Source organism: Mauremys reevesii, linkage group 22, assembly GCF_016161935.1.
Source record: "Mauremys reevesii isolate NIE-2019 linkage group 22, ASM1616193v1, whole genome shotgun sequence".
NCBI classification, from domain to species: domain Eukaryota; kingdom Metazoa; phylum Chordata; order Testudines; family Geoemydidae; genus Mauremys; species Mauremys reevesii.
In genome coordinates this window covers 5,098,616-5,112,292 of record NC_052644.1, presented here as the reverse complement: position 1 = coordinate 5,112,292, position 13,677 = coordinate 5,098,616, and positions in this window count along the sequence as shown.

Sequence of the window (13,677 nt, the reverse complement as noted above, 5' to 3'; positions counted from 1 at the left end):
AAAAGTTGGGGAAGAAGCAATCTTCTTCTCTCTGATCCACTGGCTCACAGATGCTGTTTTCCTGCAGCTTCAATTTGTCCTCACTAAAAGCAGAGGGAAAAGCTTTTATAAATTTTTTGTTAGTAAGTGTTTGTGGGTTTAACACTGGAGTGTTTCTGCATGCCTATTTTTTATTAAAACACATGCAAAAGTGCTAAATAAAGGGCAGTTTCTTCATATAGGCTTGTCTTTTCAAGTGATTAGAAAGCAGAGCTTTATTCCTTGACAAGACTTAATATATCTTTTACTTGCTTTCGTTAAAAAGCAGAAAAAGAAGCAGCCTTCTTATCTCTGATCCACTGACTCACAGATGCTATTTTTGCTGACAGTGGCTTTGCCGAAAAAGCATGCTGCTTCAAATTGTTCTTACTAAAAAATGACCAATGTTAGTCTAAAATATAGTGGAAAACTTTTACAAAATTTTTGTTACTAAGGGCTTATGGTTTTAACCTTTATTAAAACACTTATGTAAAAGTACTACATGTCAGGAAAGATGCTTCAAGTCTGTTTTTTAGATAAGAATAAGGCAGTTAAAGGGGGGTGTAAAGAGGGGAGGGAGATGGCTCTTGTTTAAAAATCTTGGAACTATAGGATTGGTTCAGGAAAATGTATTATATGACACAGCTATAGAATAGCATCTGATTGGTCTCACCCAAAGGTGGTGATAACTATCCTGAGGGGTTGTGAGTCTTGGAAGCACTCTCTTTACCCAGGAGCAGCGGCGAGGGTAAGCTCTCTCTCTCTCTCTCTCTCTCTCTCTGACTCAACCACGTGCTGTCTATCTTTGCCCTTTGCAAAGGGGCTTTCTTTTCCCTTTTCTTGCCCTGGTCTCTCTTTTAACCTATCTTTATATGTTTCTCTTTTATTTAACTCTTTTTAAACACTCTTTTCTTAACCTACCCTTATATTTAATATTTTAAATGTTTTTTTCTTAACCTGCCTTTATGTTTTTACCATGTGCTTACTACACAGTCTCTGCTTTATAAAATTCCCTTTTTTGCCATGTATTCTTTTTTAACCTAACTTTATATTTAAAAATCGTTTTAAATTTATTTAATTTTTCTTATTCTTTAATAACATGCCAAACTAAGCCTTTAAAATCATCTCTCCTTACTAAACCTAACCAAACACTCTTTCTTCTCTTTAATAACCTTTCTTTCCTTTTTTCCTCTAAACATAAGAACATAAGAACGGCCATACTGAGTCAGACCAAAGGTCCATCAAGCCCAGTATCCTGTCTACTGACAGTGACCAATGCCAGATGCCCCAAATGGAATGAACAGACAGGTTATCATCAAGTGATCCATGCCCTGTCACCCAATCCCAGCTTCCGGCAAACAGAGGCTGGGGAGACCATTCCTGCCCATCCTGGCTAATAGCCATTGATGGACCTATCTTCCTTGAATCTATCTAGCTCCCTTTTGAACCCCCTTATAGTACTGGTCTTCCCAACACCCTCTGACAAGGAGTTCCAGAGGCTGACAGTGTGTTTCATGAAAAAATACTTTCTTGTGTTTGTTTTAAACCTGCCACCTATTAATTTCATTTGGTGACCCCTTGTTCTTGTATTATGAAAAGGAGTAAACAACACTTCCTTATTTACTTTCTCTATACCACTAATGATTTTATAGACCTCTATCATATCCCCTCTTAGTTGCCTCTTTTCCAAGGTGAAAAATCCCAGTCTTATTAATCTCTCCTCGTACGGAAGCTGTTCTATACCCCTAATCATTTTTGTTGCCCTTTTCTGAACCTTTTCCAATTCCAATATATCTTTTTTTTATATGGGGTGACCACATCTGCACACAGTATTCAAGGTGTGGACATACCAAGGATTTATATAGAGGCAATATGATATTTTCTGTCTTTTTATCTATCCCTTTCCCAACATTTTGACTGCCGCTGTACATTGAGCAGATATTTTCAGAGAACTCTCCACAATGACTCCAAGATTTCTTTCTTGAGTGGTGACAGCTAATTTAGACCTCATCATTTTGTATGTATAGTTGGAATTATATTTTCCAGTGCACATTACTTTGCATTTATCAACACTGAATTTCATGTGCCATTTTGTTGCCTAGTCACTCAGTTTTGTGAGATCCCTTTGTAAGTCCTTACAGTCTGCTTTAGACTTAACTATCTTGAGTAATTTTGTATCCCCTGCAAACTTTCCCATCTCACTGTTTATCCCTTTTTCCAGATCATTTATTAATATGTTGAACAGCACTGTTCCCAGTATAGATCCCTGGGGGATCCCGCAATTTACCTCTCTCCACTATGAGAACTGACCATTTATTCCTACCCTGTTTCCCATCGTTTAACCAGTTACTGATTCTGAAACCGGATGACAGTGCAAGTGCTTTCCACTGGTGACTTTTCTGATGCATTGAAATCTCAAATGGAGTGAAGCAAGGCTGCGTACAAGCACTAAGTGTGACTGATGCTTGTGTAGAATTACGCGAGATGGCTTTGATCTGCATGCTTGTGCAATTCTGTTGTACTCATTGTGACAGGTTCGGTCACAGAGACCCCCTTGGGACTGTCACCTGATGTGCTGAGACTACCTCTGAGCCCATTTTCCCTGCCAGCTTGGAACTGCAGAACTCTGCCTTGTTGAGCCAGACAGACTAACCTGCTGCAACACAGACCCAGGGTCTGAACCACGTCCCCAACGCTGCAGACTTAACTGAAAACAGCTTAGCAAGTACTCCTGTCTCCAGTACCCAGACACCTAGTTCCCAATGGGATCCAAACTCCAAATAAATCCGTTTTACTCTGCATAAACTCATAAATTGTCCGCCCTCTATAACACTGATGGAGAGATATGCACAGCTGTTTGCTCCCCCAGCTATTAATCACTTACTCTGGGTTAATTAATAACAAAAGTGATTTTATTAAGTATAAAAAGTAGGATTTAAGTGGTTTCAAGTAATAACAGACAGAACAAAATAAGTTACCAAGCAAAATCAAACAAAACACGCAAGTCTAAGCCCAATACATTAAGAAACTGAATACAGATAAATCTCACCCTTAGAGATGTTCCAATAAACTTCTTTCACAGACTAGACTCCTTCCTAGTCTGGGCCCAATCCTTTCTCCTGGTACAGATCTTATTAGTTCCAGCAGGCATCTTAGGTGAAAAGCAGGGGATTCCACATGACTGGGCACATTTGTTCTGTTTCACCCCATTTTATAGCTTTGGCATAAGGCAGGAATCCTTTGTCTCTCCAGGTTCCCACCCCTCTTTCTAAATGGAAAAGCACCAGGTTTAAGATGGATTCCAATATCATGTGACATGGTCACATGTCCTGTGAGACCCCTAGTCTCCATTCTTCCAAGGCTGGCCGGCAGGTACCCAGGAAGTTTTGCAAGTAAACAGAGCCATTCACAACAAATTGTCCTAGTTAATGGGAGCCATCAAGATTCCAAGCCACCATTAATAGCCCACACTTTACATAATTACAATAGGACTTCAGAGTAATACTTCATATTTCTAGTTTTAGATACAAGAATGATATATACATATGTGACGGGGCAGAGTGACCCCGCACCAGTACCACAGGGGTTAACCCTTCATTCCTAGCAGAGGAAGCCACGCCCCAGAAGCTCTGCTGGGCATGCTCCAACTGGAGAACAGGTATAAAAGCCTGCAGAGCTGCTCAGTCTGGGCGGACTGCTGGAGGGGAAGGAGGCATGCCGCCAGCTTCCGAGGAGGGACAGCCTGTGCTCCAGGATCCGGAGGCCATCCAAGCCGGGATGCACCCTGAGACCCAGAAGGAGTATGTCACAGGAGGGGAACAGACCGGAGGACCCCTCCGCGAAGCGGAGATCCCGACATTTATGATAGGAAGCGACCCAGGGGAACTTCAGAGGCAAACGGCATTAGAGCTGCACAGATGCTCAGTGTGTTGCGGGTGGATTCCGGCCGGGCTAGTTGCAAGGGGAACTTGCTGCTATCAGGGCCCTGGGTCGGGACCCAGTGGAGAAGGTGAGTCCGGGTCCCCCTACCTCCTCACATGCCCACACACATGGGAAGTATATGGACTCTGGCCATTGGGCCACAGTGCCCTGACACTTGAGGTGATTTACATGGGCTGTGGCTGCTAAGCTGCACTACCCCACCTGCGAGGGGGGAGTTGTATGGACTCTGGCCATTGAGCGACATGGCTCTGACTCTTGGTGTGAGCTACTTGGACTCTGGCCGCTAGGCCGCACTACCCCACCTGAGAGGGGGGATTTATATGGACTCTGGCAGTTGGGCCACACAGCCCTCACTCTTGGCGCGAGCTACATGGACACTAGCTGTTAGGGCCCACTACCCCGACCGAGGGGCGATTGCATAGAGACAGGCCGTTAGGCCGCATCAGGCCGCTCACAGAGAGGCTAGCGCGTGAACTTGGGAGTGGCGAGGTTCCGACACCCCATCCCTCCCTGCCATAAAGGGGTGATGTGGTGCCAGGCCCACCACAACATACAAATAGGATGAACACACTCAGCAGATCATAAGCTTTGTAATGATACCTTACAAGAGACCTTTTGCATAAAGCATATTCCAGTTACATCATATTCACAATCATAAACATATTTTTATAAAGCATATGGAATGCATGTCACACTCCTGCTTAGCAATTTGTCTTTGTTTTAGTTTTTCTACAATTCCTTTTTGATTTTCAGGTCCGTAAAGAGCTGCCATATTTGTCTCTTAGTATTCTTCCTATCTTTTCCTCCCCAGCGGGGTACTTGGCTGCTGTGCTTTTAATATTTGTCTCTTGTAGAAACTGCCAGCTCTCCTGAACTTGTTTATCCCTTAGATACACTTCCCATGGGACCATATCTACCAGTGCTCAGAGTTTGTTAAAGTCTGCTTTGCTGAGGTCCACTGTCTTTATTCTGCTGCTTTCACTTCTTCCTTTCCTTAGAATCATGATGAAATCTACAATTTTGTGGTCACTTTCACCCATTACCTTCCACCATCAGATTCTCAACCAGTTCCTTCCTAGTAGTCAGAATCAAATCTAACATAGAAATCCCCCATGTTACTTCCTCCATCTTCTGAAACTAAAAGTTCTTCTTCGAGTGCTTGCTCATATTGATTCCAATTAGCGGCACTTAGCCCGGAGCCTTTGGTACCGCGCGCAGACCAGACGCCATCAGTCCAAAGCACACCTCTGGCACCGGAACGACCTAGCACCAGCAAAGACTCTCGGCGCCGGACATCTCTGGCACCAGTACAGTCTCGACATTGTTCGCTGTCTCCGTGGCCCAAGAAGCAGCACAAACCACCTGCTGCTTCTATACAGTTGCAGACACCACCTGTGGCCCCATTGGAGCAACAGCCTGGACTGGACCATCCCACAAAGGCTCCAACTCTGACACTGCCGATTTCAGCACCATCGATTCCAGCGCCGCAAGGGCCGTTGAGTCCAGTGCACACAAGCTCCCCAGTGCACACTGTGATTGAGCTTGGCCTGCCGCCCACCCCAGAGACCTTCTCCACCACTCGCGACCTGATTGCACAGATAGAGCCTGGACTGCCTCAGTCCCCGGCACTGCTGGTGCGGACTGTTCAATCCATAGGGAAACCTGCCTTCATGCGACCCTCCTCACAGAGTAGGACAGCTCGGCACCAATCTCAATCCCGGTCCAGGTCATGGTCCCAATCCCATCGATGGTCCTGGACCCAGCACCGCTCGCAGTCCTGGCACCAATCCCCATCTCGGCGCTGGTTGTACTCGTGGCACCGCTCCGCCTCACGCAGATCTCCTTCCCAGTACGATCGGTACCGATCCGGCTCCCAGCAGCAGGACCCTCCCCAACCAGACCTTTCCCAGGATCCGCTTGTCCCGGGGGTATCCTCTTCCTCCTCACCTGACGAGGCTGTGGCAGGCACGTCCTCCTCTGGCCCACCGTCTATGGATCTTCGTGCACACCAGGATCTCCTGCGCAGGGTGGCACAGAACATGAACCTGCAGGTGGAGGAGGTGAAGAAATTGGAGGATCCGGTGGTGGACATTTTATCGGCCGATGCCCCCACACATCGCCCTACCTTTCATTAGGACCATCCAGGCTAATGCCGATACGATCTGGCAGTCCCCAGCATCTATTCCTCCCACAGCCAGAGGGGTGGAGAGGAAATACATGGTGCCCTCCAAGGGATATGAATATCTGTATGTTCACCCCCACCCTTGCTCTCTCATGGTGCAGTCGGTGAACAAGAGGGACAGCCATGGCTAGCAAGCGCCCGCCCCTAAGTCCAAGGACGCTAGGCACTTGGATTTATTCGGGCGCAAAATTTATTCTGCTGGTGGTCTACAGCTCAGGGTAGCTAACCAGCAGGCCTTCCTGAGCCGTTTAACTATAAGACCTGGACCTCGATGGGGAAGTTCAAAGAGTTGGTCCCCCAGGAGTCCAGAGAGGATTTTGAGGCCTTGCTTGAAGAGGGCAAGAAAGTGGCGAGGACATCCCTGCAGGCATCTTTAGATGCAGCGGACTCAGCGGCTAGAACTCTAGCCTCTGGCTGGCTATGCGCCGCATCTCATGGCTACAAGTGTCCGGTCTTGCACCGGAGCTGCAGCAGACCATTCAAGACCTGCCCTTTGATGGTCAGGGGCTATTCTCTGATAAAACTGGCCCCAGGCTTCAGAGTTTGAAGGACAACCACTAGGCATGCATACCCCGGTGATGCAAAGCAGACCCTTCCGGCCCCAGCTGCAGCGCACCTACCCTAACTCTCGACCACGGCAAGACTTCACTAGTGGCCGTGGTAATAGGAGGAGACAATCTGGACCTCAATCAGGCCAGAATCAGGGCCCCCCAAAACCATCAGCAGGGCCCAAACAAAACTTTTGAAGGTGCTTGAGGACGGAGCACCAGTCTCCTTGCAGGATCCTTTCCCACCTTTCTTCAACCGCCTCTCCTATTTCCTCCCTGCGTGGTCCCGCATAACGTCAGATCACTGGGTCCTATGCACGGTGGAAACTGGATACCATCTTCAATTTGTTTTGCCCCCCACTTCCCACCCTCCCTCCCCGTCTCTCTTCAGGGACCTCTCTAATGAGCAACTCCTCTTACAGGAGGTACAGGCGCTCCTGGCTATCAGAGCAGTAGAAGAGGTCCCAAAGGATTTGAGGGGCAGGGGGTTTTACTCTCATTACTTCCTAATCCCCAAGGCAAAGGGGGGTCTACGGCCCATCCTGGACCTGCGCGGACTCAACAAATTCATGGTAAAGTTGAAGTTCCGCATGGTTTCCCTGGGGCCCATTATCCCTTCCCTGTATCCTGGAGACTAGTACGCCACCCTCAACATGAAGGACATGTACTTCCACATAGCGATTTACCTGCCGCACAGGCGATTCCTTCGCTTTGTGGTCAACCAGCAGCATTTCCAATTTACTGTCCTTCCCTTCGGCCTGTCCACAGCGCCAAGAGTCTTCACAAAATGTATGGCTGGCGTAGCGGCTTTGCTCCGCCGACATCGGATACAAGTATTTCCATACCTCGATGACTGGCTCATTCGAGGTTCCTCCGAGCTGCAGGTGTGGTCTCATGTTCATTTTGTCATGAGCTTGTTCAAGCAACTCGGCCTGCTGCTCAACACTGAATAGTCCACTCTGGAACCTACACAGAGAATAGACTTCATTGGGGCAATCCTAGACTCAGATCTTGCCAGGGTGTGCTTACTGCAGGCCCGCTTCCAGTCCATGATGACCATCATTCATGGCCTCCAAAACTTCCCGACCTCGACAGCATGCACGTGCCTCACTCTTCTGGACCACATGGCCTCGTGCACTTTCATGACCAGACATGCCAGACTACGCCTCTGTCCACTTCAGATCTGGCTCTCATCAGTGTACCATACAGGCCGAGACAGCTTGGACACAATTCTCACTGTGCCAACGGAGATCTTAGCCTCTCTGGGTTGGTGGCTAAACCCCACCTTGGTTTGCAGGGGGATGCCATTACATGCCCCACAGCCCTCTCTAGCCCTGAACACGTACGCGTCATCTCTGGGCTGGGGCGCTCACCTTGTGGGACTTCGCACACAAGGTCTTTGGTCTAAACAAGAAATAACCCTACACATCAACATAAGGGAACTGAGAGCAGTACACCTCGCGTCAGGTATTCTGCGAACACCTTCAAGGCCGTTGTGTCACAGTCTTCACAGACAACACAACAGCCATGTTTTACATCAACAAGCAAGGTGGAGCGCGGTCGTCCCTCCTCTGTCAGGAGGCCATACATCTCTGGGAATTTTGCAAAGCTCACTCAATCGACTTGGTGGCGTTTCTCCCAGGAGTCCAGAACATCTTGGCAGATCGCCTCAACAGGTCCTTACTAGCTCACGAATGGTCGATTCGCCCGGACGTTATCCACTCTGTTTTCCAGAAGTGGGGGTTTCTCTCGCAAGAATCGGAAGTGCCAGGTGTTCTGCTCTCTCCAGGGACGCTGCCCGGGCTCCCTGTCGGACGCATTCCTGATAACGTGGAAAGACCACCTGCTCTATGCCTTTCCTCCATTCCCACTTGTCCACAAAGTCCTTTTCAAGTTACACAGGGACAAGGCCTGCTTAATCTTGATCACTCTGGTGTGGCCCAGGCAGCACTGGTATACCACACTCCTCGATCTGTCGGTGACCAAACCAATTCCTCTACCATTGTGGCCGGATCTGATCACTCAGGAACACAGCAGGCTCCACCATCCAGACCTACAGTTCCTCCATCTCACAGCATGGATGCTGCATGGTTAACTCCGTCCGAGCTGCGTTGCTCCAGTTCAGTGCAGCAAGTACTCTTGGGTAGCAGAAGGCCCTCCACGAGATCCACATACCTGGCCAAATGGAAGTGCTTCTCCTGCTGGTGTGCCCAGAACGATGCTGTCCCTCTGGAGGTGCCAGTGCCTACCATCCTAGAGTATCTCTGGTCCCTGAAACAGCAAGGGCTAGCTGTCTCATCCATCAGGGTACACCTAGCAGCGGTTTCCACCCTGGCAAGAATGGGCGCTCAGTCTTCTCCAATCATATGGTCAGCAGGTTTCTCAAGGGTTTGGAATGTCTCTACCCGCAAGTTCGTCATCCGGCCCCTACATGGGACCTCAGTCTGGTCCTATCTAGGCTCATGGGTGCCCCTTTGAACCGATGGCCACTTGCTTGCTTCTGTACCTTTCCTGCAAAACAGCTTTCCTCATCGCTATTACATCGGTGAGGTGCTTGTCGGAACTTCGGGCCCTCACAGTGGACCCACCGTATATGGTGTTCCATAAGGATAAGGTACAGCTGCGACCACACGCCGCCTTCCTCCCTAAGGTGGTGGCTGCTTTCCATGTCAACCAAGACATCTTCCTCCCGGTCTTCTTTCTGAAGCTGCAAGCTTTGCGATGAGAGCAACAGCTGCATTCTCTAGATGTTCATAGGGCTCTCGCCTTTTACATCGAGCGAACAAAACCTTTTAGAAAAACATCCCAGCTGTTTGTAGCGGTGGCAGACCGGATGAAGGGCCTCCCAGCCTACTCACAGCGAATCTCGTCTTGGGTTACATCATGCATCCGTGCGTGCTATGACTTGGCTCACATCCCAACTACCCGCCTCACTGCCCATTCTACTCAGGCTCAAGCTTCGTCCGCCGCCTTTCTGGCCCATGTGCCCATACAGGAGATCTGTAGGGCAGCGACTTGGTCATCTGTGCACACCTTCGCTTCCCACTATGCCATAGTGCAGCAGTCCAGGGATGATGCGGCATTTGGTTCAGCAGTCCTTCACTCCGTGACATCTCACGACGACCCCACCACCTAGGTACGGCTTGGGAGTCACCTAATTGGAATCGATATGAGCAAGCACTCGAAGAAAAGATGGTTACTCACTTTTGTAACTGTTGTTCTTCGAGATGTGTTGCTCATATCCATTCCAAACCCACCCTCCTTCCCCACTGTTCGAGTAACCAGACTCCTGTACCCCACCGGTTTGGGTCTGTCACATCGGCAAGAAGGAACTGAGGGGGCGCTGGGTCAGCAGGGGCATATATCCGGTGCCATAAGGGTGCCACTTCAGGGGACGCCTCAGCCGACCCACTGAGTGTTACTAGGGTAAAAATCTTCTGACGATCATGCATGCGGCGTGTGCACACCTGATTGGAATGGATATGAGCAACACATCTTGAAGAACAACAGTTACAAAGGTGAGTAACCATCTTTTGTCCCCAACACATCTTGTGTCCTGCTGTGTTGTTTTTCCAACAGATATATTGGTAGTTAAAGTCCCCTATTACCACCATGTCCTGTGCTTTGGATACTTCTGTTATTTGTTCTAAAAATATCTCATCCACCTCCTCCTGATTAATCAATAAATAAATAATAATAGTATCTACTGTGTCAACTACAGGGAACAAATCCTTCTGCTTGAGGCTTTTTACCCAACAAATTTCAATTCACGTCTACCACCCCCAGTCTTGCTTGATGACTTACCTAGTGAACAGGATTTTAAAGAAAGTCTATAGGCACCAGATGTCACAGACTGTTCCTATTTGGGGAAAGTCTGTTTCAGGAAAATGCTGATAACAGCTTCTCTCTTTGATAGCTATCAGTGTTTTTCACGATAGCAATTCCCTGCTAGTGTCTTATTACCAATGATGTGCAAAAATGACAACAATTTTGAAAAATGTTCCCCTCCTCCCCACTTCCTCATAATTAGTTTTCCCAGTTTTGTTCCAGGGCCAGAAATTTCACAAATTCTTGCACAATGGCTGATTTGACACGGAAATCTCATACCTTTCAGTGTAAAAACTGATCTCTGTCCAAACTGAATTTGGAACACTTTGAGGTTTTTTTTCTTTTTGTTTTTTTCTCTGAAATGAGATTTGTTTCTTTTGAAATTAGTCCTGTTGATGAGTCAGAAAAACTGAGACATTTTACAGGTTTTTAAAAAAAATAAAATTGGCCTGTTTTGGAGAATTCACAATTAACTGCAGAAACCTCAAGTCCTGAGGGTTACAAGAGTTATTGCAAACATTTTGAATGGTCCTAATCTAACATTTTTTGCTTCTTTCATGGCATCTTGTTATCATTAGCTAATAGCTAGACTAATCTTTTGCAGGGTTGTCTGGATGACAGGGTTGCTCTGAGGTCCCTTCCAGTCCTGTGTTCCTAAGGATGTTTCTCAGCTTCTGACTGATCCAGTCCGGTCTAACTTGGACTCACATGCTAATACAGACCATAAAATATGCAGGCAGACATCTCATTCGTTCATCATAACAATCTCTAGCTCTTATTAATCCATGGATCCCAAAGCACTTTATGACGGAAGATCAGTCTCATTATCCCCACTTTAGAGGTGAGGAATCTAAGCCACAGAGCTGCAAAGTGACTTGCCCAAGGGCACTCAGTAGGCCGGGGCAAAGCTGGGAATAGAAGCCAGTTCTACAGAGTCCCACTCCAGTGCACTAGCCACTAGACCACACTGCCTCCCTCAGTAGGGCCCACATTATGAAAAGTGGTCTTTGATTCTCAGCACTTCCGTTTCTGGCCATCAGTAACCAGTGACGTTTGGTCTCCAGCTCAAATAGCACCCCTCTTTTGTATCCAGTCCCACTATCCACAAGTCTCTCACTCTACCCTGTATGACTTTCATTCACTTAGTCCTGTCTTTCAGCTAGTCTGTTTCTCAGCAACCTTCCCCAACTTGGTTGGGTGGCGTGGTCTGATGGGACATCCCTGTTAAGCAGCATTCAAACAGAGAGACAGACAGAAACAGAAAGCATTGGACGGGGATGGGGCAAGATGATCTGTAAAGAGAAACATGATGAGTCAGGAGCAGAGGCGCTGCTATTCCTGTTTATATTTTTTTCTGTCCCTTGGATTCTTTCTGCTAATAAACACTGAATCCTTTGTGGAACTTGTCAACATCATGAAATGTACCAGAAAAACTATACCGACGTGATTACATCCCTAAAGCTGTGCCAGTGTAATTCCCCGTGTGGAATTCCTAAATCCCAATAAAGTTATGTCTACACTTCGAGTTGGAGTGGTGATTGCCAGCTCAAGGAGACATACCCGTGCTCGAGTTTATCAAGCTAGCATGCTAAAAATAAAGTGTAAGCAGCAGGAGGGGCTAACGGCCCTGAGAATGTATCCATCCAAGACACTAGGCATGTACTACAGGCACTTAGCCCCTCCCACTACTTGCACTGTCACAGGGACACTGTTTTTAGTATGCTAGTTTGATCAGAGCTAGCGCAGGCATGTCTCCTCGAGCTGGAATTTACACCTCCAGCTCCACATGTAGACATACCCTAGATCCTGAAAGAGTGTGTCCACGAGGGCAGTTACAGCAGCATAGCTCTAATGTACAATCATACCAGTAGAGCTCTACTGGTAAATGTCTCTGTGCAAACCGGGGCGGCTCCAGGCACCAGCGTACCAAGCACGTGAGGGTCGCTATGAGGGTGGCAGGCAGGCGGCTTTTGGCAGCATGCCTGCGGGAGGTCCGCCAGTCCCACGGTTTCGGCGGCAATTCGGCGGCGGGTACGCCAATGGCACAGCACCGGCGGACCTCCCGCAGGCATGCCACCAAAAGCCACCTGACTGCCGTGTTTGGGGCAGCAAAAAACATAGAGCCGCCCCTGGTGCAGACAAGCTCTCCTTCCCTTGTGTTTCTCTTTCAACCAGGAAACAGGCAGAGACAAAACACCATAAACCACTTACGTGACAGTTCCCCTGTCACCAAACAAGGCATATGCCTGTGTCCAAGCCTAGACAGGCATTGCATCTGGTTAGCAGGTGTGAAGGGGTCCACTCACTTCAGATGTACCTCCTTGTAGCTGGGTCTGGGAATTAACTCTTACCCCACCTGGCACCCCTTTCCATTGGCTGTTCACGTTGTGCCCCACCCCCAACACAGGGTGCTCCCTCTTCATGCCTCAACCCTCCAGCCAGACCATTATGTGGTTGTGGTACCCTCCTTCTAGGGTAACAAAGTCCCACTGGGCAAACTGTCCAAATGCTGCTGCGCTTCAGGCAGTGTGGGGAAACCGCAGATCCCCATTTTGTCACAGATATTTTTAGTAAAAGTCACGCACAGGTTTTTGCCTGTGACCTGAACGTGACTTTTACTAAAAATATCCATGACAAAATCTTAGTTTTGTGGGAACATTTTCAAAATAATTTTTAAAAGGGAGATTTCATTTTTTTCTTAAAAATTTTTACCAAAAAAAAATCTTAATCAGAGCTTTTGTGCTTTCAAAAAAATTTCAAAATGGACATGTTTTGGTGTTCTTGCACACTTCCCTTTTTCCATTTTGCTGCTGAAAAAATAAGAAAACAGGAGACACTCCCTGGAATTTGGGGGCTTCATCCCCAAAACATGGAAAGTTTAAAAAACAAACAAAATTTTCAGTTTTTTAAAAGAAGACCAACTTCCAAATAAATTCAACCAGCTCTATTCACGGTGTTTGTTACGCAGCAGCTGATTGTTCCTGGCATAGGCACTGACTTTTATTTTTCTGTGGGAAAATATTCCACCCCTGCTCCGCCCCCTCCCCGAGGCCCTACCCTCGCTCCGCCCCCTCCCCTGAGGCCCTACCCTTGCTCCGCTGCTTGTTGCCCTGCCTGCTCCACCTCCTCCCCTGAGGCCCCTGCCACTCTCCCCCAAGC